The sequence below is a fragment of the Cornus florida genome, unplaced genomic scaffold (assembly GCF_030987335.1).
Source record: "Cornus florida cultivar Cherokee Brave unplaced genomic scaffold, ASM3098733v1 CherokeeBrave_3.0.0_Hap2_Chr06, whole genome shotgun sequence".
NCBI classification, from domain to species: Eukaryota; Viridiplantae; Streptophyta; class Magnoliopsida; order Cornales; family Cornaceae; genus Cornus; species Cornus florida.
Window position 1 is genome coordinate 39,093,856 of NW_026775576.1, and position 22,101 is coordinate 39,115,956.

Sequence of the window (22,101 nt, forward strand, 5' to 3'; positions counted from 1 at the left end):
CACATGCATTCAATTGCCACCATTTAGAGCACATCACTATGAAATCAAGCCACAAACCATTCAAATGCTTCCTAATTATCATGGACTTCCAAGTGAAGAACCTTACAAGCATTTGGATGAGTTTCTTGAAGTTTGTTCCACCATAAAATATATGAACATGCCGGAAGAGGTCTTAAGGCTTAAACTTTTTTCATTCACCCTTAAAGACAAGACAAAATATTGGTTTAACAATCTTAGGCCTTTTTCAATAACTTCTTGGGCGAAAATGCAACAAGAGTTCTTGAAGAAGTACTATCCGGTTTCTAAGACCAATGCCATGAGAACCTCAATTCGAGAATTTTCACATGGGGATGGAGAAATATTTCATGAGGCATGGGAACGCTTTAATGAATTGCTTAGGAAGTGTCCACATCATGACATGCCCAAATGGCAATTAGTTCAATATTTCTTTAAGAGCTTATCGGACAATTACAAAGGCATGGTTGATGCTTCCATGGGTGGCTCTTACATTGATAGGCATAAGGATGATGTGTGGCGTCTTTATGAGAGCGTGAGTGAAAATTCTTTGCATCGTACTTTATTTTCAAAGAATGGTAGAAATTCTAGTGGTAGGAAGAGTGTTAGCTTACATCAAGTCGACCACTCTCATGAAATTGCCGCCGAAATGAAATCATTATCTCAAAGGTTTGATCAACCAAAACTCGGCGAATCAAGTATCTTCCTTCCCTAACCATTCTCATCATGCATCTAATGAAACATGTATGACTTGTTCAAGTGTTTTACATTCTACTTCCAATTGTCCCCATGGACATGTGCCAAGTGAGCATCATAAACAAGCAAATGCTATTTTTGCTAATCAAGAGAACAATCCTTATGGAAATCATTACAATCCTAGTTGGAGGAATCACCCGAATTTCTCTTGGAAAAACCAAGGGGAGGGCTCAAACCCTTCCCAAGGCGGTTTTCAAGGAAAGTACATTCCACCTCCACTACAAGGCCAAGGTTCCCAAGATTTTAGATCATCATATCAATCACAAGGAAACCAATTTTCAAATTCTCATTTTCCCAATCAACCATCATAGACCATCATATTCCCAAAGAAATGTTAGAAGTCCCGCTTTTGAAGAGAAAGTTTTGACCGCTTTGGGCACTTTAGAGGTAAACACACAATTGTTTCATTCTCACTCTCAATCCATTGCTAAGCTAGAAACCCAAGTAGGGCAAATAGCTAGTACTTTGAATGCAAGAGAGAAAGGAAAAATGCCTTTGAATGCCCCACAAAAGCAGCAATATGTTGTGGAGACTCATTCCTCATCGGAAGGTCACACAATAGAACATGTCAATGCGGTGACTACATTGAGAAGTGGAAAGATTATGGACAACCAAGTGGGTGTATTGTAATACCCCTAATTTCAAAAGGGATAAAAATGGAATTTAAATTTTATTTTTGTGCATTTTAAATTGATTTTATATCTATATGCTTATGTGTCCAATTGTTTATTTATTTTAATTCATTGTGTTATTTTTTTTAATTGTTTGTTTATTTTAATTAAGGGTGTAATTCTTTATTTGTTTGTTTATTTTAATTAATTATTTTATTTATTTTATGTGTTTTAAGTGATTCGTTGCTTGCTTCTTTGATTTAATTAATGGGTGTTATTAAATTAATTATTTATTAAGTATTTAATTTTTGAACAGGGTAATTATGTAATTCTCATTAACTGGGGTTTTAGATACGTTTTAGTTAGGGTTTTTGGAGCCGTCTCATAAGCATCTGATATGTATCTAAACTGGGTTACTTTGTGGGCCGACGAAGTTAAGGCTCTGTGGATTAGGGTTTTAGTCTTGCAATTATAAATACCTCAGTATGTTAAACCTAGGGTTACATATTGTCGTAGCTTTTACACGGAAAAGTCTGCCAAATAGAGAGAGTTACAGAGGGAGTTTTGGTGAGAACAGAGCAGTTTGTGAGAATTTCGACTGGGGTTCCAAGGTTTAACCAAGGAGAAGGAAGGAGCAGAGGTTCTAAGAGGTTAGACAAGTTTCAGTGGATGTCGGAAAAAAAACTGAGACCAACGGCAACAAGGGTTTGTTTGCAAACCTATTCAGGCAAGTTCTATCTTCCTCTTTCCCTTTGAGCCGTGTTCTGTGCACCTAGATATGCTCTAGGGTTTTAAGGAAATTAACAACTAAATCATTCATGTATGTTATACATTAAATTAATTATATGTATGCTTTGAATTATTTCTGTGATGAATTCTGCAATATCTGTTACAGTGCATGCAAGTTGGTTCAGTTTTATGTCCTTTAAGCATGAGGGTTCTTGTCGTAGTTTTTGTCTCTGTTTTTATTGCAACTACTGTAAACTAAGTATGGAAAGACTACGGGAGTTATGTAAATCTCGTAGGATGGTTGTCATTTCTGTTTTAGATCTCTGTTGCATTTTGCTTCGTTGTAATCCATGCATGAGGTTTTAGTTTTTGCACAAGTTTACTTCTATTCATTGATTTAAATTGCTATAATCAAACCTTGGGGATGCTATCAGGAAGGTGTTAGATCCTTTAGATCAGTTTAAGAAACAAGCAGAGGGGTAGGAATTGATCGGAGAAGGAGCAGATTGACGGAAACGGAGCAGAGATGAACTGGAGGCTCTCAAGAGGGAGAGAGCCGGCTCTAGAAAGTCAAGAGCCAGCTCCCCTTCAGCAAGAGCCGGCTCCTAGGGAATTGGAGCCGGCTCCAATAGGGTAAGAGCCGGCTCTTCCATTCCAAGAGCCGGCTCCAATTTGTTTTACGTCCAGAAAGTGTTTTCTAGGGCTCTGTTTGGTGTTTTGAGCACTATTTGAGCTTTTGAGTGATTCTAATGAACTGTAGGGACTTAACAGAGGATTTAAGTAGTTAATTCTAAGTGTTATTAAACTTATTGTTGCATAGTTTAAGTCTCTAAGACAAAGGATGTAGCAGTGTAAAAATATACAACGGTGTATGCTACTAACAGAAGAAAGGAACTAAATGGCTTGATTAAATTTTAGAAATTTAATGAGACTTCACGGAGGGATTAAATAGTTAATTTTTGGGTGTTATTAAGACCCTAAATTGATTTAAGGTTAATTCTAAATTAACGGATCAAACTGTATAACACTTATGTACATTGTATACGGTTAGTGGATAGATGAAATTTTAAATACTTAAGCTTATTTTTAGGCATTCCAGTGGGATTTAATATATTTATAAAATGGTTTTAAATATATTATAGGGTCATTGATGTGTTAGATGTGATCTATGCAGGCTCTGGATGTTAGTTGTTGATTTATTAAATCATCTCCTGCAACTATATGGTTAATTGTTTGGATTTAAATTGCTGAAACATTTAAAAATCTTCTGTAATTAATTGGATATTGGTTTTGGATTTTAAATTGCTGTACTATCATTCATAGTCTGTAATTTACATGGTTTTGGTTTTAAGTTGTTGAAACACTAAATACTATTCTGCAATGATATGGATGGTTGGTTTTGGACTATAAATTACGAGCTTATTATTTATGCCTTGTAATTTACCTGGAATTATGTATTGGAACATAATTGGTGAATTCTTATACTTAATTCGGTTAATTATTTGGAATCATATATTGGATTATAATTGCTGAATTCTTATATTAAATTTGGCCAATTATTTGGAATTATGTTTTGGATTTTAATTGCTGAATTCTCACATTAAAATTCTATCAATTATCTGGGTTTGGTTTTGCATTGTATTGCTTATCATTTGAATGTGGTAATTTACATGGATATGGAGGATTGTATGCACCGGTATGGGACAGTGGCATACTAGGTATGGTTTAGCTCAAAATGCTAATTCCTACCTTATGGATTTTAATTGGTGAACAGCTTTGCCTGTTCTATCAATTATATGGATTTTGTGGATTGTATGTACCGGTATGGGACGGTGACATACTAGGGATAGACTGATTCAAAATACTCAGTCCTACCTATTTTGGGAAGAAGGGTACGAATTATAAAAAACATAATTCTCCTTATATTTAAGTCTGTGCAGTTGAATAAACTGAACGACTTACTGGATCTCTTATATAAGTCTGTGCAGCTAAATAAGCTGAACGATTTATTGGAGTTCCTATGGATGGATTTGAATGGACTTTAAATATATAGTTATGGTACCACGAGATGAGCTTGAGTCTCAGACTCGTTGGTTAGGACGCGTATATGCAGTGGATGCGTAGCTAGCTATAGTAGGTTGAGGTGTACCCTGTTAGGTCTAGGTACTCATGCCCACCTTTGGGTGCGTTTTCGCATGTTCCCTTCTATTCAGGTTGAGACCACTATTATAGTTCAGTGAATGTCCCATAGTGTGGATATATATATATGTATGGATTAGATAGATATTGTGAGGTATCTACGGTGTATCTGCGTATCGGGTCACTGTATGGATTGCAGTTAGATTAGAACTTGCTCGTGGGCCTAACCCACTCTTCTATTATTCTTTGCAGGTGTTCGTTAGTTCCAGGCTGCAGAGCTTGATCGTGCTGAGCAGATACAGTTGTTCACCCCACCGATGACATAGGAGTATATTTTGTGTGTAGACTTGGGTTTTGTTTCCCATCTTTTGAGTTCAGTGGGTTATTTTAAGGGTCCACTAGATGGATTCCCGAGTTGTATTGGAGAACGATATGTGTTCGTGGTGAATCAGTTGTATCTGAAATATCTTATTTATCAATGGAGTTATTATTCTGAGGTTTTCAAATATTGGATTACTCTTTTACTTTTCATTTCAGCAAAATTTTATTTATCTCTTTTGATATAATTATTCTGTGTTCGATTATTACTAATTGTTTTGATATCCTCGGGTAATCGGGTGTGGGCCTGGCCAACCCGCATCCAGAAATCCGGGGGTGTCACATGTATCCAATGAAGAGAGTGAACCGGTGCAACCACAAGTTGACACCCGTCCCGTTTCATATAATATTCCTCCTTTATTGCATGTGCTTGACCATATAAATGAGAATGTGTTGAAAAGTAATTTTGAAAAAAAAAAATGTGCAAAATGATTTGAAAACTTCTTGTGTTGAAGAGACTTCAAAGAAAATTTCTGAAAAGGTTTTTGAGTCAAAAGCTCCATTTCTAGATGCCTTAAAAGGATCCATTTTAAATGACAAGCAAAAGGCCAAAGTCAATGAAATCATGGACGTGTTTAGGCAAGTGAAAGTCAATCTTCCACTTTTGGATGCAATCAAGCAAATTCCAACTTATGCCAAATTCTTGAAAGACTTGTGCACCCAAAAGCGGAAGAACAAAAGCCAAGCACCTAGAAAAGTGGTCTTAACCGAGCAAGTGAGCTCAATTTTGCAATATAACATTCTCCCCAAGTTTAAGGACCCCGGTTCACCTACTACTTCATGCATCATTGGTGATAATGTCATTAATCGAGCTCTTCTTGACTTAGGAGCTAGTGTTAATCTTCTTCCATACTCGGTTTATGTCAAATTAGGCTTAGGAGACTTAAAACCAACGTCAGTAGTTTTGCAACTTGCCGACCGATCAATCAAAAAGCCTAGGGGTATTATTGAGGATGTCTTGATTAAAATTGATAAATTCTTCTTTCCCCTCGATTTCGTTGTCATTGACACGGAACCGATCCCAAATCCTAAGAGCCAAATTCCCATTATCCTTGGCCATCCTTTCTTGGCAACCGCGAATGCCAACATTAATTGTAGGACGGGGATACTGAAAATCTCATTTGGCCATATGAAGGTAAAGTTGAATATTTTTAATCCAACCCCCAATTCATTTGACAAGCATGAAGAGATTAATGTTGTAGAAAAATGTCATGATTTTAAAAGTGAAGGAATTGAGTTTTTGTGTGAGACCAAGGTTTCAAAAAGTCCATCTCCAACCTTGAAACCAAAGAAAGTTGTTTCAAAATCTTGTTTTGAAAGGGCGTGGAAGCCCAAAGATTGTTTTGATCAAGGACCGAAAACGTCTTTTAAGCTTAATCCAACAATTTCTTTAAAGAACCATTTGTTGGGTGGAGTTCAAAGCACTTATCACCCCATTGAGGAGGGGATGCACTACAAGATGTTTGATCTAGGCTAAAAGAGCCCAACGTCTTGCTAGAGACGTTAAAGACTAGCAAGACATTTCGTAGGGTGTCAAAATCCTATTCTTCCCTCATTTCTATCTTTAATTTCATTTCTTGTGAAGTCTAGATACTTATTTTTGGTTCATATGCATTGCTATGAACTGTGATTAGGATTGCATGCACTTTTATGTTGAAATTGAGCATTTTGCATAAGTGAGATCAATCTCAAATGAGAGTTCGATCGATCGAACTTCTACCTGCATCCAACACTTAGAAAAATTTTCGACCTGCATCCACCTGCATCCAAATCACCTCTTTGTCCCATCGTTCGAACTTATTCTCAGATCGATCATAAGTCCTTAGATCGATCCAAACTTCAAGTTCGATTAATCTTGAGTTCCAACACTTAGACAAATTTTTGAAGACAAATTTTTGAACCCAAAAACCTGCATATTTTTAGCTCTCTATCAGATCGATCAAACATTTTGTTTCAATCGATCTCTATTCTTCATCTCACCATCTTTGACTTTGTTTGACTTTTTAATTTTCAAAATTCCAAAAATATTTCTATTTTATTTTATTTTATTTTATTTTATTTTATTTTATTTTCCAAAAATCCCAAAAAGATTTTATTTTATTTTAAAAATCCAAAAAACTTTTATTTTCATTTTTAATTTTCAGTTTTTAATTAAAAAAAAAAAAATTCAAAGAGAGATCACAACAGTTCGATCGATCTGTGGTTTCAGTTCGATCGATCAAACTGGTTCGGGAAAGTTTTTAAAAATGAAACCGAGGGTTTCAAGATCGATTTCAAAGATCGATCCAACCCTCTTTCAAACCCTATCCCTCGTCGCCGCTGCACCCAACCTTCTCCATCTCCGGCGAGCTTCACCTCATCCCGAATCACTCTCTCTCCTCTTGGATCTCGGATCTTCATCACTTCTTCGCACCTCACCCATTTTCTCTCATTTTTAGTAAGATTCAAATCCCTTTTGTGCTTTCAAGCTTAGATTTGATGTAGTCATGCTTTAAATGTTAGATCCATGCTCTTTTAATGTTGAAAATCACTATTGATGAAGTTTGAAACTTTATGTATATATGTGTATATATATATTTTGTTAGATTTTGTATTTTTTATTGTATTTTGGGAGTATGGGCCTCGTTAGGTGAATAGATTGATGCTATGTTGTGTTGATGGGCCCACGACCTTGTTCGTGAAGGCCCCATGTCATCTACGTCATAGATCTGTGACTGTCCACATTCTTCGCAAAGTTCGATCGATCGAACATATTTCTCAGATCGATCGAGTTAGATCGATCGAACTTAGTTCCTTAATTGCTCAGATCGATCATGAGCGATCGATCTCACATTTTTTGTGATCGATCGAACTTCACAGATTTCATATATACATTCCATGCATCTTATCTTGTCTCCATGCTATCTCATTCATGCCCAATACTTGTGATTTTCCACATTGGATGTATTATACACTCTTACTGCTTAGCATGTTCACATCATATCACTTTTATAGGTTCATGTCATTAATTTGTCTTATCTATCTTACTTGACATACATGATTCTATTTTGTGCTTTAAATTCTTTATATCGGCACTGACTTCCCTTGCAAGTTTTCAATTAATTTTTATGCCATGGCTCGGGTCAAGACCGTAGCCCGCGGACACTATTACTGCCGGGGCAGGCACACTTTTGATGACGAGGCCGGTTCATCTCATGTACAGAACCCTATACAGGAGGAGCCGGCTGAGCCCACACTGTTTCCTCATTCTGACAACAGATTACATTCTGATGCTGACGCATCTTCTTCCTATGGTGATGCTGAGGCTAAGCATATACCATCTCCACCACCACAGCCAGCTCAGCCAGCCCGGGAGTTAGACCAGCCATTACGCAGATACTCACGCCTTCCAGTGGCGCATGAGTCAGTTTTCGACACAGATTTCTTCTCCCGGTCGGTACTTACCCGATCCGTTTATGATGATATACTCCGGAAGGGCCTTGCAACCATTCTTGCCCCTGTCACATACCCCGTGTACCCGAGGCTAGTACGGATGTTCTTCTAGAACCTCCGGCCTGCCCCGCGTAACACGGCGGAGCTGAGGACCTCCATTGATGGCCATCTGATTTCTATCACTTTGGAAACATTATTCACATCATGCCATTGTCCACACGACTGCCCTCTAAAGCTACAGGAGATATATCTCAGGTTATACAGGCCTTCATATGCAGACATGGCAGTTCTTCTTACAGGTTATTATGCCAATGGCGAGACCTTCGCCACCCGCACCTATTCGCCAGATGACTTGTGGTTCTTTGACTCAGTCTTATTCCGCAACGTCTTCATAGCCGGCCATAAAATTCAGCGGAGAGGCGATTACTTGACAGCTCTGTACGCTTTCTATACAAGGTATTGGCTGTCTATTCCCGCGCTCATCTGGAGCGTGATGAGGAAGCTCTATGATGAGCACATCAGCAAGGAGAGGCCCAAAAGGGCTAAGTCTCTCCCATTTGGCCACTTCATCACCCAGATCCTGCTAGACCAGCGCTATCCTTTCCATCCTCTGGAGCACCCTGAGAGAGGATCCTGTCATTTCCTGAAGAAGGACTGGGATAAGAGCTATAATGCCATTATCAAGAGATTACAGGAGGACGCAGCAGAGACGGTAGAGGAGCTAGAGGCTGAGGAGGTAGCAACAGCAGCAGCGGATGATATACCAGTCGATCCGGCTGCCGTACATATGGATATTGATTTGGAGCAGCCTGCCGAGGACGCAGAGCAGCCCTCTCCAGTTGGGTCACCTATTCATGATGCGGAGCAGGCTCAGGATCATCATTCTTCCGATCCAGCCACACCTGAGGCTCCAGCACAGACACCCGGCTTTGGAGAGTGACTCTAGGCTTTGGAGGATGCTGTAGTATCCATCCGCGCTGACACGGTCTCTTTTCGAGAGGATGCTATCTCCATCAGAGCTGATATTGCTACCCTTCGTACGGATGTCATGACTACATTCAGGGATCTATCCAGAGACATCCGCGGAGCGCAACTTGCTCGTCCTACCTTTTCTTCCTGATCTCTATATCCCTTTCCTCCTGTTATTTTATCTCATCATGTTTTTAATACTGTTATACTATTTTTGCAGCCGTGTCTATCGGCTCTGATACTGGATGTACTGTACTTTATTTTTATTTATATATATGTTTTCTGTATGGATGTCATATTTTCATATTCTTATTGCTATCTGTTTGACTCCATCAGATGCATTCCAGTGACTTCAGTGAGAGAGAGTATTGCCCAAAATTTTTAGGACCACCCTTATACCTCTCTCTAATTTTTAGTTACTATCCCATTTACACTTTCATGTCCACTATGCACTGTTATTATCCCTTTTGTTATCTGATGAGTCTATTCGAGTGCCAAATTTCAGGACCACAATTAATCCCAAGTTTGGGGGGCCATGCCACCCACTTTGGATACTTCAGCCCCAGCCATTCTTTGCCTTAATTGCACCAGTACACTCTTTCCTTTTATTCTCTTTGCACATTGAGGACACTGTGCCATTTAAGTTTGGGGGTAATAGTGTTTTGCAGTGTTTGTCTTTAAATTCAAAATTTTGAGCATGTCTTGTGTATTTGAGAGATTTTATATGATTGGTCCATTTTAGCGATGATTTTGATCTTTTGAGGACTATATTGCTTAGAATTTTAAAATTGTTTGACTTGAGAGTTCAATACTCCTTATAGGCCTTGCGGATGCCATTTAGGAGTAAATTTTTCGAAAGATTGATATCTTGCTTGCATTTGTGGTCCACATCATCATGATTTTGTGATTGTTTTGAGATTTACTCTAGCATTCTACACTAGTACAGGCGCACACTAGCATTCATTTATGGGGTACATGCTTTGTTGATTATTGAATTGGTTATATCCCAATTGAGCTACTAGTGTATTGAAAGCTTTCATTCTTGATAAAGGTGGATAACAACCCCTTTTCACTAAGTAGCCGTGATTCTAGCCTCATCAAGCACTGAACTTCTCGCGCTGAAAGGTAGAGAACCCAAACTCTAGGTTAATAATTGAACTTGTTTCTTCAAAAAAAAAAAAAAAAAAAAAGTTGCAAAAGTAATAAAAAGTGAGGACTTCTCCCAAAAGGTGAGAAGTGAGAAATAATTAGATGGAGGTTGTCTTGATTTGTAACTTAGTTGATTTGAGCTTGTAAGTCAGTAGGGGTGTTTGAACACCTAATGCCCTAAAGCCGTCTAGTTTGTGAGTCATTGACCTAACACTCGACCTTATGAATCCCTAAAAAGCTTAATAGATCAACACATTGCACCATGCTTCCATCTTTGATCCTTAGGATTAGGGGAAAAAAAAAAAAAAATCGAGTGAAAAGAATAAGCGCACCTAGAACAATAAAGCTTTAATAAAAGGTCCACTTTTTGTTTTGATGATCAATATTAGATTTGTATGCTAGTTTGAGGGTAATGTAATACCCCTAATTTTAAAAGGATATTCTCGGCATTTTATTTATTATTTTATTGTATTTTTGGGTGATTATTTGGTTTAATTATTTTTATTTATTATTTGATTTAATTGTTTAACTATGTGATATGTGTTTAAATTGAATTAAGTAAGTTTTTTATTATTTAATTGGAATCAATTGTTTAAGTGTTTTAATTGATTAATTGGGTTATTTAATTGGAATTAATTGGTTAAGTGTATTTAATTATTTAATTGGATTTTAATTTAATTATGTTTTAAGTTGCAGTTAACTTTGGGTTGCAATTCGAGTACAGGTAAGCCGCACTATGGTAACAGAGATAGTTTCATGGGCCGACTAGGATTAGAATTAGGGCTCTGTCTCTAATTAAATAAGGATTAGGGTTTAAGATTTTTTACACCTATATATACATAGTTATAATCTGTATTAAGGGTTGGAAAAACCCTACTCACGTAACATGATACAGAGAGTTACAGAATGAGGCTTTGAGAGAGCAGCACCTAGACAGATTTAATTGGCCATTAACTAAACCATGCATGATTTGTATATGTCTATTTGGTCATCTTTTAATTGTGAAAACTTATCTGCAAAACCTTTCTGTGATGTATATGGTGTTAGTTTTTGTTTTGGCGTAAAACGTCTCTCTGTTTTAATTTTTTTTTGAATCCTACTGAAACCAATCAAGGGTTGAATGGATAATAAATGTAACTTAAGACCTGTAAGTTAAATTAGCGGAAGAACAGTAGGGTTCAAATGGCTGAGGATAGAGCAGATAGGCTGAAACGGAGTAAACGGAGGCTGAAAGCTCACAGGGGGATAGAGAGCCGGCTCTGGAATGCCAAGAGCCGGCTCCCACCTGTTAGAGCCGGCTCCAAGGTGTGGTAAAGCCGGCCCTATGTCACATTGAGCCTGGTCTACTTTTCTAGAGCAGGCTCTTTCTTTGTTTTGTGCATATAATGACTTTTCAGTCACTGTTTGGGCCTTTTGGGTTGTTGAACAGTTTTGGAAATTTAATGGGTTTTTAAATAATTAGTTTAAATGTAACTAAGGTCTTAAATTGCATAAATTTACCCCTTAGTTTTAATAGAATTAACAATACGCTGTTTGACAACTTTGCGTGCAGTTAACGGTTGGAAGGAGATTTACGGACTAATTTTAATCTGACGGTTTAAGGTGCTATAAAATGATTCTAAATTTATTTTAAAAGCACAGTGAAGTCTTTTAAATCAATAAATTGGACTTGTGGCATAGTGTGTGGCTCTGTGCTAAAAGATACAACAGAATATAAGTATATGACTTAGTAAGCTGTTACCGGATGGAAGGAATTAAATCGCTTAAATTAATTTAGTGATTTTTGGACTATGATATGATTATAGAACTTATTTTAAATACAAGATAGAGTCATTGGTATACTAATTTTGAACTATGCATGTTATGGATGTTAATTGTTAGAATATTAAATTATTTAATGCAATTACATGGATTAATTCTAGATTTTAATTGCTAGATTGTTAATCTTCTTTCTGCAATTATTTGGATATTGGTTTTGGATAGTAAATTGCTCAACTGTTGTATATGATGTAATTTGCCTGGTTATGGAGGATTGTATGCACCGGTATGGGACGGTGACGTACTGGGAACGGTTTAGCTCAAAACGCATAAACCTACCCTAATGGATTAAAGGAATGGATTTAAAAATATTGAATCCTAACTGTGACTAAGTCAGATCAATTGCGAATAAGTTGAATGGCTTCCTGGATTAATGGATAGTAGTTAAGTCATATCAACTAAATAAGTTAAGTGATTAACTAGTTAGTTTATTGTATGTCAGTTTAATAAATAGTTGAACTACATACCATGGATTTGAACGGACTTTATATATATGTTTATGGTACCACGAGTTGAGCTTGAGTCTCAGACTCGTTGGTTAGGGTGCGTATATGCAGTGGATGCGTAGCGGGTTATAATAGGTTGAGGTGTACCCTGTTAATTCTAGGTACTCATGCCCACCTTTGGGTGCGTATTCACATGTTGCCTTCTATTCAGGTTGAGACCCCTATTATAAACCAGTGAATGTCTTTCAGTGTGGATATATTTATATGTATAGACTAGATAGATATTGTGAGGTGTCTACGGTGTATTTGCATATCGGGTCACTGTATGGATTGCAGTTAAATTAAAACTTGCTCGTGGGTCTGACCCACTCCTTTATTATTCATTTCAGGTACCGGACGGTTCCAGCCTTAGAGCTTGATCGTGCTTGTCGAGGACAGTCTCACATTTATCTGATTACATAGGACTTCTCTCGATGTTTCTAGCATTATCTATTTTTAGTTTTCAGTTTTAGTTGAACTTTTGGTTAGGGGTCCACTAGTGGATTCCCAAGTTGTAACCTTGAAGTTTTTGAGGATTGGATTTTTATTAATTAGTTATACATGGAGGGTTTTATAATTAATATCTCTTTCAGCTTTATTTTATCTTTATTATTTCTTTTTGTCATCTGTGTTCGCTTTAAAATACTTAAATTATTTGATATTCCCTCGGGTTTGGGCCTGGGCCTGATCAACCCGTGTCTCGGATCCGAGGGGTATCACAGGTAAGGATGTGATTAATTCTTTAGTTGGCTTAGATAACAACATATTTGATGTCGGTCCACTCAAAAGGATTCTAGAGTTGTTTTGATTTGCATGATCATTTTCTTAATGTGTGGAGGACCATATTTGCTTGCTTGATATTGAAATTTTGGGAGATTACTTGAAAATGTTTGAAAAATTGCATACTTGAGGTAGTTTTCTCCCAATGCTTGTTCGCAATATTGGTGTCTCTTTTGTGAGAATGAGCTTAATGTTTGTGGGTATCATTTTTGGAAACCCTTACGAGACTTCACTCATCCACTAGGGGCAACCTAGGGGTTTAAAAGGCTTGTTGCATATGCTAAATGTAATCGTGTTTCCTACGAAAGTGGCATTATCCATTTATTACTTTCTAGTTCATAGTTGTATAGTTGTTCATTTCATTCCTTTACTTTCTAGTTCATTGCTAGGGACTAACAATATTTAAGTTTGGGGGAGTGATGAGAGCTGAAAAGTGCGTATTTAAACCCCTTAAGCTTAGTTATTCTAGAACCTTTATCTATCTTATTTTACCGTCTTGTATTGATTTCCATTTTTAGGTACTTATCCCCAAAATAAGCTAACGTAGCCAAATAAAAGCATAATTGAAGCAATTCTGGGATTAATCAAATAAATGAGCAAAGTAGAACAAAAGGAAGCAAAGGGTGGAATTTCAGCAACTCCGATCGATCTCAAGAAAAGTTCGATCGATCCAACTTTCATCGATCTCAGCACTTCAAGATGGATCTGAGCCATGTTTATCCCTGTTCAAAGATCTCAAAAGTTCGATCGATCCAACTTCCTTCTCTGATCGATCGAACATCTTCTCCCTATCCAAATGATTGATCTTATCCAATTGTACCACCCTACCAACCACTTTTATCCTTTTCCCAAAAATATCTTCAAAATATCTCAGATTTGTTTTGATCTAAAGAGGCGCCGCCATTGAGGATCGATCCAACTTCAGTTCGATAGATCTCAGCCATGTTCGATCGATCCAAGTCCAAGGTTCGATCGATCGAACTTCCTCCAATGTGAAAAAGTTTAATTTCCAGCTCACAAAAGTTGTCCTTTATCCAATCATTGGGGAATATTTGTTGTATGACCCCAGCTCATTTTGGGTGTCATTTGACCTACCTATATAAGGATAAGGATTAATTTTTGTATCATAGGGTGGAGGATCATATTGTATCACATATATCATACCATACCTTAGAGAACTCTTAGGGAGGAAGCAAAGAAGAGGAGGAGGTTAGAGACACCATTGGAGACTCTTCATCAACCAAGGAGCAGATTTCTTCCATGGAGCTTGCCCTTGAGGGTTGAAGGACATCATCCATGAGTGGCTAGACATCCTCTTGGGGCTAAAGTTAGCCCTAAGCATGCTTTATATTTCTTGATTTATGTTTTTTTGAGGGGATTTGTATTGTGATTCATATCTTGACACTTTTATATATATAGATCTTGTTTCTTCAATGATTTATATGGTTTAATCCTTCCAATTGATCATTTCATTCTATCCATATGTCTATGTATGCTAGTGTAGATGTTAATGTGTTTGGCTCTATTTCTTGTGTTATTGATGCATTTCTATGTGTGTTGATGCTATAGATCTAGAGATTGTCAAGACTTAGTGCTTAATGTCATGTTCTTGTGGTTTATTTGATGGTTCATACTCATTTCTTGATGGATTGTGCCTCTCCCTTAGTTTAATTAGTTTAATTTTATGTCATTAGCTTAGTTGTAGTGTAGTTGTTAAATGGGAGGACAATCCATGCTTGTTGTTGATGTTCCATACTTATGAAAAGCAAGTAACATGTATCTCTAACCTTGTGATGTATTTGGATTGTGAGCTTAAAGAAAGGATTAATGGCTTAATTTGATATGTTATGCTATCCACCATGTTGTTTAGACAATATATGCTTAATTTGTCATCCATGCTTGTTGGAACAACCACACACACACACTATATTGCAATACATGTTTTTCCCCTCATTAATCATTCATTAAAGGTGTAGAAAAGCTATGCTTAGTGGTGATCTCTAAACCCCAAGATCTCTCTCTCTTTTATTCTCTGTATTGCATTATTGTTTACCTTAATTTAATTTGCATTTAGTTTAATCCAACCAACCAACGACCATTTTGATCACTCGACCTATTAACCCTAATCTTGATTTCTCAACCTAGTACGACACTCAATCCCTTGGGACGATCCCTACTCACCCTAGCTATATTTTTAGTGAAAGGTAGTAGTGGCAATTTATAAATGTAAAACTTGGCCACTTCATTCTCATATAAACTTCTTGGGGTTCAACCTCCGAGCCACACCAATAAGTTATTTAAATGTAAGATATTTTTTTAAATGTTTTCAATGAAAATAAGGCATGCAGAAAGTTTGGCTTCAATCATAAAATCACAAGCAAAGAAAATAAAACAAAAAATCAAAATACTACTGAAAGCAGTTTCATGTTGACTGATTCTAATTTCACATCAACCAGTATCTAGGAAATTCATGCAGTGGCCAATCTCAGGATTATGAGCTTTCACGCTGACTGAAAAAAAGAACACGTCGACCGGTTTAGCTAAACCAGTCGACCGATTTTAGCTACGCATCGACCGATTTGTCACAGATCTGCAGAGTTTAAATATAACGGATCTATTGACCTCGAGCCCCATGTATTCCACTCCCAACAGCTCTTTTAAGATTCAAAACTCTATAAATAAAGTGGAGGAAGTCTGAATATAAACCACACATCACTTGAGAGACATTATTGTGTGCTAGAGAGCTTTTGTTCTTTATTTTTCTCATCCTCTCTCATTTATATCATTCATATACTAAACTTGAGAGATTCAATTAAGCATTCAGAGGGATTTTGCTCTTGTTCAAATCTTCAAAAAGCTTTTGCTCTATTCTACACTTGAGAGATCTTATTAAGTTCATAAGAGCTTTTGTTCTTCACTTCTAGCATCTTCATTCTTCTCTCATTCATATTATTCATAGAGTATTGAGCTTCATTTAAATTCATGTACACTCTAGTTGTAAGCTTTGATATGTACATCTATCTTTGAGAGATATTTCTTGTACTTCATCTTTATTGTTACAATCAATTATAAGGGTTGGTTTGACCCACCGGGTTGGTGTGACCCAAAGGAAATCTAAAGGAGGTTTTCTCTTAGAAAGGAGAAGCAAGGACTTGCTTCTTGTTAAGGTTTGCTCTCCACCCATAAGGAGGTGCCATGGTGGATTTGGGGAAGTCTTAAAAGGGATTTTGAGCCGAGAAGTAGGAGTTTCCAAACGTCACAAAAATTGCTGTGTTATATTTTGCAATTTCTCTTCCCTTATCTTTTTTACATTTATGCTTTAATTTCTTATTTTTTTTATGTTTTATAATTGCATATGTGTAATAAATAGTTTACAAAAAATTGCTTAACTATTAAAATCGAGAATTGAAAATTGTTTGCCAAAGACTTTATTCACCCACCCCTCTAGAGTCATTTATTGGGTAACAAAGTTTTTTCTGAAACTTATAATTGTTCGAATATCTATAGTTTCTGTCACTTCGATTGACCGCAACTTCTCTAAATTTGAACTTATCATTATTGAAAGAATCTGCATAGGCAAGAGGCCTACATGGATAAAAAGGAACACAACTCATCTCGGTTGGTTGCGAGACACTACATCAATGCAAACACAAACTGAACCACGAACCTAGTTGCCACCAATCCTAAAACCTGTTACAATGAACCATTCTTGAGTATGCTTAGCCAGCCAAGGGGCCTGCACTCCCAAATCAATGTCGCAAGAGCGGTTGCTACCAAAACAAGCAATCGTTATCAAATCAGGGTGTGATAAGGCTTTAATACCAATTAACGTAAGCGGAAACAATTAAACGTTCATAAAAAACGAGGGTTACCTTGAATCCATAAGGTGGTACATTGAATCCACAAGGAAAAAAGAAATTCATATAGAATTCTGAAATATTATTAATAAAAAAAGTTTTTTCCTTCTCATAGTACATCATATTTATAATCAATAAAACCCTAAAACTGTAAAGGAAACTAAGTGCTTAAAGAAACTAAAAAATATAAAGAAACTACCCAAAATTAAACTTTTCTTAAAAAATATATAAAATAAAAATAAATAATAAAAAACATAATAAAATTGTCCTATCAATAGCATCAATAGTAGTTGTCCCACCATCAAGCCAAACCCAATTACATGAAGAAAACCCATCCACAATAGTAGTAACCAGAAAGTTACTTCAAACATTATCAAATTGAACTACTTTTTCTTAATTTCAGAAGAATATAAATCAAAGTCAACACAAAGTTAAAAGGTTAATATTGTCATTTTACATATAAAAAGTGCTCTGACACTATTGAAAAGTGGTTTTTGGGGTGTGAGTGAAATACGGATCAACTTTTCAAAATGTGAGTGCAAGTTAAAACTAACATGTCAATCTATGTGAGATTTGACGTAACCTGAAGGGTTGTCAGTGTAATTTACCATTAATAAAATGGTTTTTATATTTATTTATTTATCAGATATATTATTTTGACAAAGGAAAGTTTTATGTGATTGGAGTCAAAATAAGGGATCAATTACATAATTTGAATTTATGACATTTATTTATTCGATGACTAATTATGCGAAGATGGGTTATGTAAATTAATTTCGTAGTTTCACCATTTCTCTAATTAGAGTGCAACTATTCTTAAATTTTAGAATTAAGTTTGGCTAATAAGTTTATTTAATTAGGTCATTAGATAAGTGGGTCAATTAGATAGTCAATTAAAGCCAAGAAGATAAGGGACTCAATAGATCCTTACTCCTAGCCCAAAGTTGAATGTTAAGCAAGAGAAAGAATAAGCCACGAGATAGTGCACTGATTGATATGAGTACCCCTTGGAATTGTAAAATGTGATATAAGCACTTTTTTTATTTTACTATATATGTGTGTTATAAGGGTTCATAACCCTAAATCTCTCATCAGATTTATTCTTTACACATATATAAGCTCTCTAAGGTTCATGCTTTCACTCTAAGGTTCCCACCAACCTAGGCTTAAGGAATTCAAGAGGTGGTTATATGAGTGAAGGTCTTGAGGCTAGAGACTAGATGTTAGCCGATTAATACTTCACTAAGAAAGGGGTTATTTGCCGAAATGAGGTTAGGCAAGGAATTTGATAGCCAACATATGCTTAGGTGGCTATTAGAAGCACATTACATGTGGCAATGACAGTTTTACAAATAAGTGAAAAACCAAAGTCCGTGAAATTCTTGGAGAAAAATTAAGAGAATTTTATGGAAGGTCCTTTGAGCCTTAGAATACAATATGCAAAGTTTGGTTTGGATTTTGGGTTTGGAGATAATTATTTTCCCATTATGACTCCTCAAGTAGGATTGATGTTTTTTTCCTGTAAGACCCATGACTTTTATTTTTGCATATATAAGGGGTTCAGTTCTTTGAAGGTTAACCTCTCACCCCAATGGCATGGCTAAGCCTTGGTACACTCAACACAAAGGCATGCATAGGCACGCCAACATGCATAAGCATGGTTATGCCCACCCTCAAGCACTCAGAGGCGACATCTGGCATGTAACAATCCGAACCTAGGGTTCGAATCGCTATCCGGGTCCTTACCCGAACCTAAAGTTAACTAAGGAAAAAATAGTCATTATGTACCTTACTATGAGTTAGGAGTCATAATGAAGTTATACTAATCATTTATAACCACATTGGATCATTAAAGAATGGTAAATTTAACTTCAAGTTCATACCGTGACCTTAAGCTTATGAGGGGTAAAATGGTCATTTTAAGTTAAAATTATAAAATGAGTTTAATTCCAATGGTAAGGTGGCTCAAAATGAATCAATCTAGACTCAACAATGGCTTAATTTGGGTTATAAATAACCAAGTTATGATTGCTTGAAGTCCGGCCAATTTGAGCGATTTTGGAAACTTCAAAATTTTCTATGTCTAGAAAAATCCGATCGATCGGACCGAGAGCAGATTTTAGAGGGCTTTAAAAACATTCTAAGTGTGGAAAAATCCGATTGATCAAACTGAACCCTAAAATTTCCGTAATGACCCTTTTTTATTATTCTTTCCTTTAAATCATAAATTGGCCATTTAGACCAAGTCAAACCTGTCCCAAAACTTCTTTTTTTTTTTCCTGAATGAATAAATTTTTTATAAATATATAACAAAATGGTACAAAGCAAAAAGTGAGATCAAAACCTCACTGAATCAAAACCTAGAAGAACAAAGGAAGCAACAAAGATAAGCCCTACTCCTAGCCACTGAACCCCTACTTAATTTAGAATATCTTGGAGATAAACCCCCGCAATATCCAAAACATCCCAAACAATACTCTTAATGAGAAGGGATGGAGACCTAACTAGTAGTCTGGCATTCCTTTCATTAAAAATATAGTACATGGTTGCTGAAAAAATCATCTTGAAAACCTTGTTCCTAAAGGACTTCACTTGAAACTGTTGTTCCATATTAGTAGCAAATCTAACACATGGCAGTTTTTTAATCCTTTATTAGAACATACTTGCTAATCCACACCAAACTTGCTAAGAGTACTCACAAGCTACAAACATATGATCAACCATTTCTTCATTCCTGCAACATAGACACCAAATAGATGCTAAAGAAATACCTCTCCTCTGCAGATTATGGCCAGTTAAAACAGCATCCTGTAGAATTAATGAACAATAAACAGACCACCTAGGCCTACCACTATTCCAGACCAGAGAGAACCAAGGCACAACTAGTTTAGGTATTCTACATGCTTCCCCGGCTACTTTGAATGTGAACATCTTATGCTGCCATAATATCTGATCGGTGCCTCCATATAGTCGATACTGCTACATACAAGCTTGTACATCGAATAGAACTTCAACAAAGTTCCACTGATTATGAATTATAAATCTTCTCAAATCAATCTGCTTATTTGTAGAAACAAGTCTTAGGGTACGAAAGCTAAATTTCTTTGATAGAAACTGTGATGTAATGACCCGGTCATTTTCTTCCCTTTCCTTTTTCTTAAATTTTACGGATAAATTTTTTTTGTTTAATTTTCTTTTCAGAGCTCTGTTTCTCATCACAGGGTGTCATCTTGTGTGCTTGGAAATGGTTTCCAAGACTCTTTCGTTTGGATTGACAACCTCCTTTAAGGACCGCGTCATTTCTACATTTTTGTTTTTTCGACACTATTCACTTTTCATCTTTTTCCCGTTGGTCACTTTTTGGCACAACCTCACTTTTCATGCTCGGAGTTGGTTTTTGACTTCACGTATCTTCATCTTAAGTGGTTTCCACAAAATACATATCTTTACTTTTATAGAAAAGTACTCTGGTTGCTCCCGGTGTCCATAGGGGCATGGATGCAAAGTTCTTCAGAAACATTTTCTTTTCTTGGAGTTTTTTTCGTAAATATCTTTTGAAGATATTTTACTTCAGGGGTTTTTACGAAAATATCTTTTGAAAGATATATTCATTCTGAACCAGTTTTGCAATTAACCCTTTTTGTAGGGGCCATTGTGCAATTAACGAAAGTTATTGCAAAATACCTTGTTTTGAGCCTAGATCCTCATACGGGATTCATTTTCACATTTCGTCGAGTCGTGTACTCTTAGAATTTCCTCCCAGTCGTTTTCCCCAGTTTTAGGAATTTCTGACCCCGATTGCCGCCGAACTTGTTCGGGGCATATCTCTCTACTCGGGACTCAATTTTCAACACTATTTTTTTTGTTATTCATATTTTCTCATTTTGGTTCTTTTTTATTCATGGAGTTTTGCCATTTGAGCACGTCTGCTCAAATTCCACTTTTCCGGACCTGACGGGGCCCTTTCGGGGCACTTTTTGGGATTTCTATAAATAAGTTGTCCTAATTTTTAAAGACAACATTTCAGCCCTTCTTCCTCCTCTAGGTCGACAGCCATGGGAGCCCAAGGGGCTGCCACCACTCTTTCTTCTTCTCCACTTGATTTCCTTTGTAAAAAGTCTTCCGTCTTAACATTTATTGTAGGCCTCGTCGTGCTCTACCTTTTCCCCTTATTAAAATCCATTTCCGACCATTTTTTAGTTCGGGTTTCAAGTTCAGGTTTGGATTTTCATGGTACCTCAAAGGTTAAAGTTGTTCCTCTCGTTGTCCCCGACATAACGCCGCGATATCGTTGGATTCAGAGCACTTTTCCTTTGGTGGGGAATTAAGATTTTCATCTCAAATTAAGGTAGGGGATGTTATACTTTATATTCTTGATGTATTGCATGCTATTAATGCTTATACAACTCAATTACATGTCTTTGTATTAAATCTAGATATTTTAGTATTTATTTTTCTTTTGTGAAATTTGATTTTTTTCGGTTAGTTATAGCTTGGTTTAAACATGTGACATGACATTAAATTACCCCTTGATATGTTCATTGACATATATTAAATTGAGAGCATTTGGACAAGTATTGAAGTTTTTATTTAATATTTTTTCTTGAATGAAAATTTAATTCATGTGGCCTTATCTAGCTTGAAATCATTATGTAATGTCATATTATATTAGGCCCTAACATACTCTTCAACACATGTGAATTTAAGAGTAATCGGGGATGTTTTAAAAACTAGAGATAATTAATTAATTTGATTAATTAATTTATTCCAAGTGTACTATTCACTTCATTGGATTTTTGACTTGATATTATTGATGTGCATGCCATATACTTTCACATATATTAAATCGGGAATATTTGATTATGTTTTGAAACCTTTCATTTATTATTTTTCTTATAGCTTGTATGGAAATCACTTGTATTATGCTATTAAATCAAGTCTTGGCATGTTTTATAACATACTTTAATTTGAGAGCATTTGGAT

General features: G+C 36.3%; 1 pseudogene; it reads right to left on the reverse strand.

The window, feature by feature from the left end:
• Positions 1-321: 321 nt before the first annotated feature.
• Positions 322-420, reverse strand: LOC132315298 (small nucleolar RNA R71; annotated as a pseudogene).
• Between the last annotated feature and the right edge of the window lie 21,681 nt (positions 421-22,101).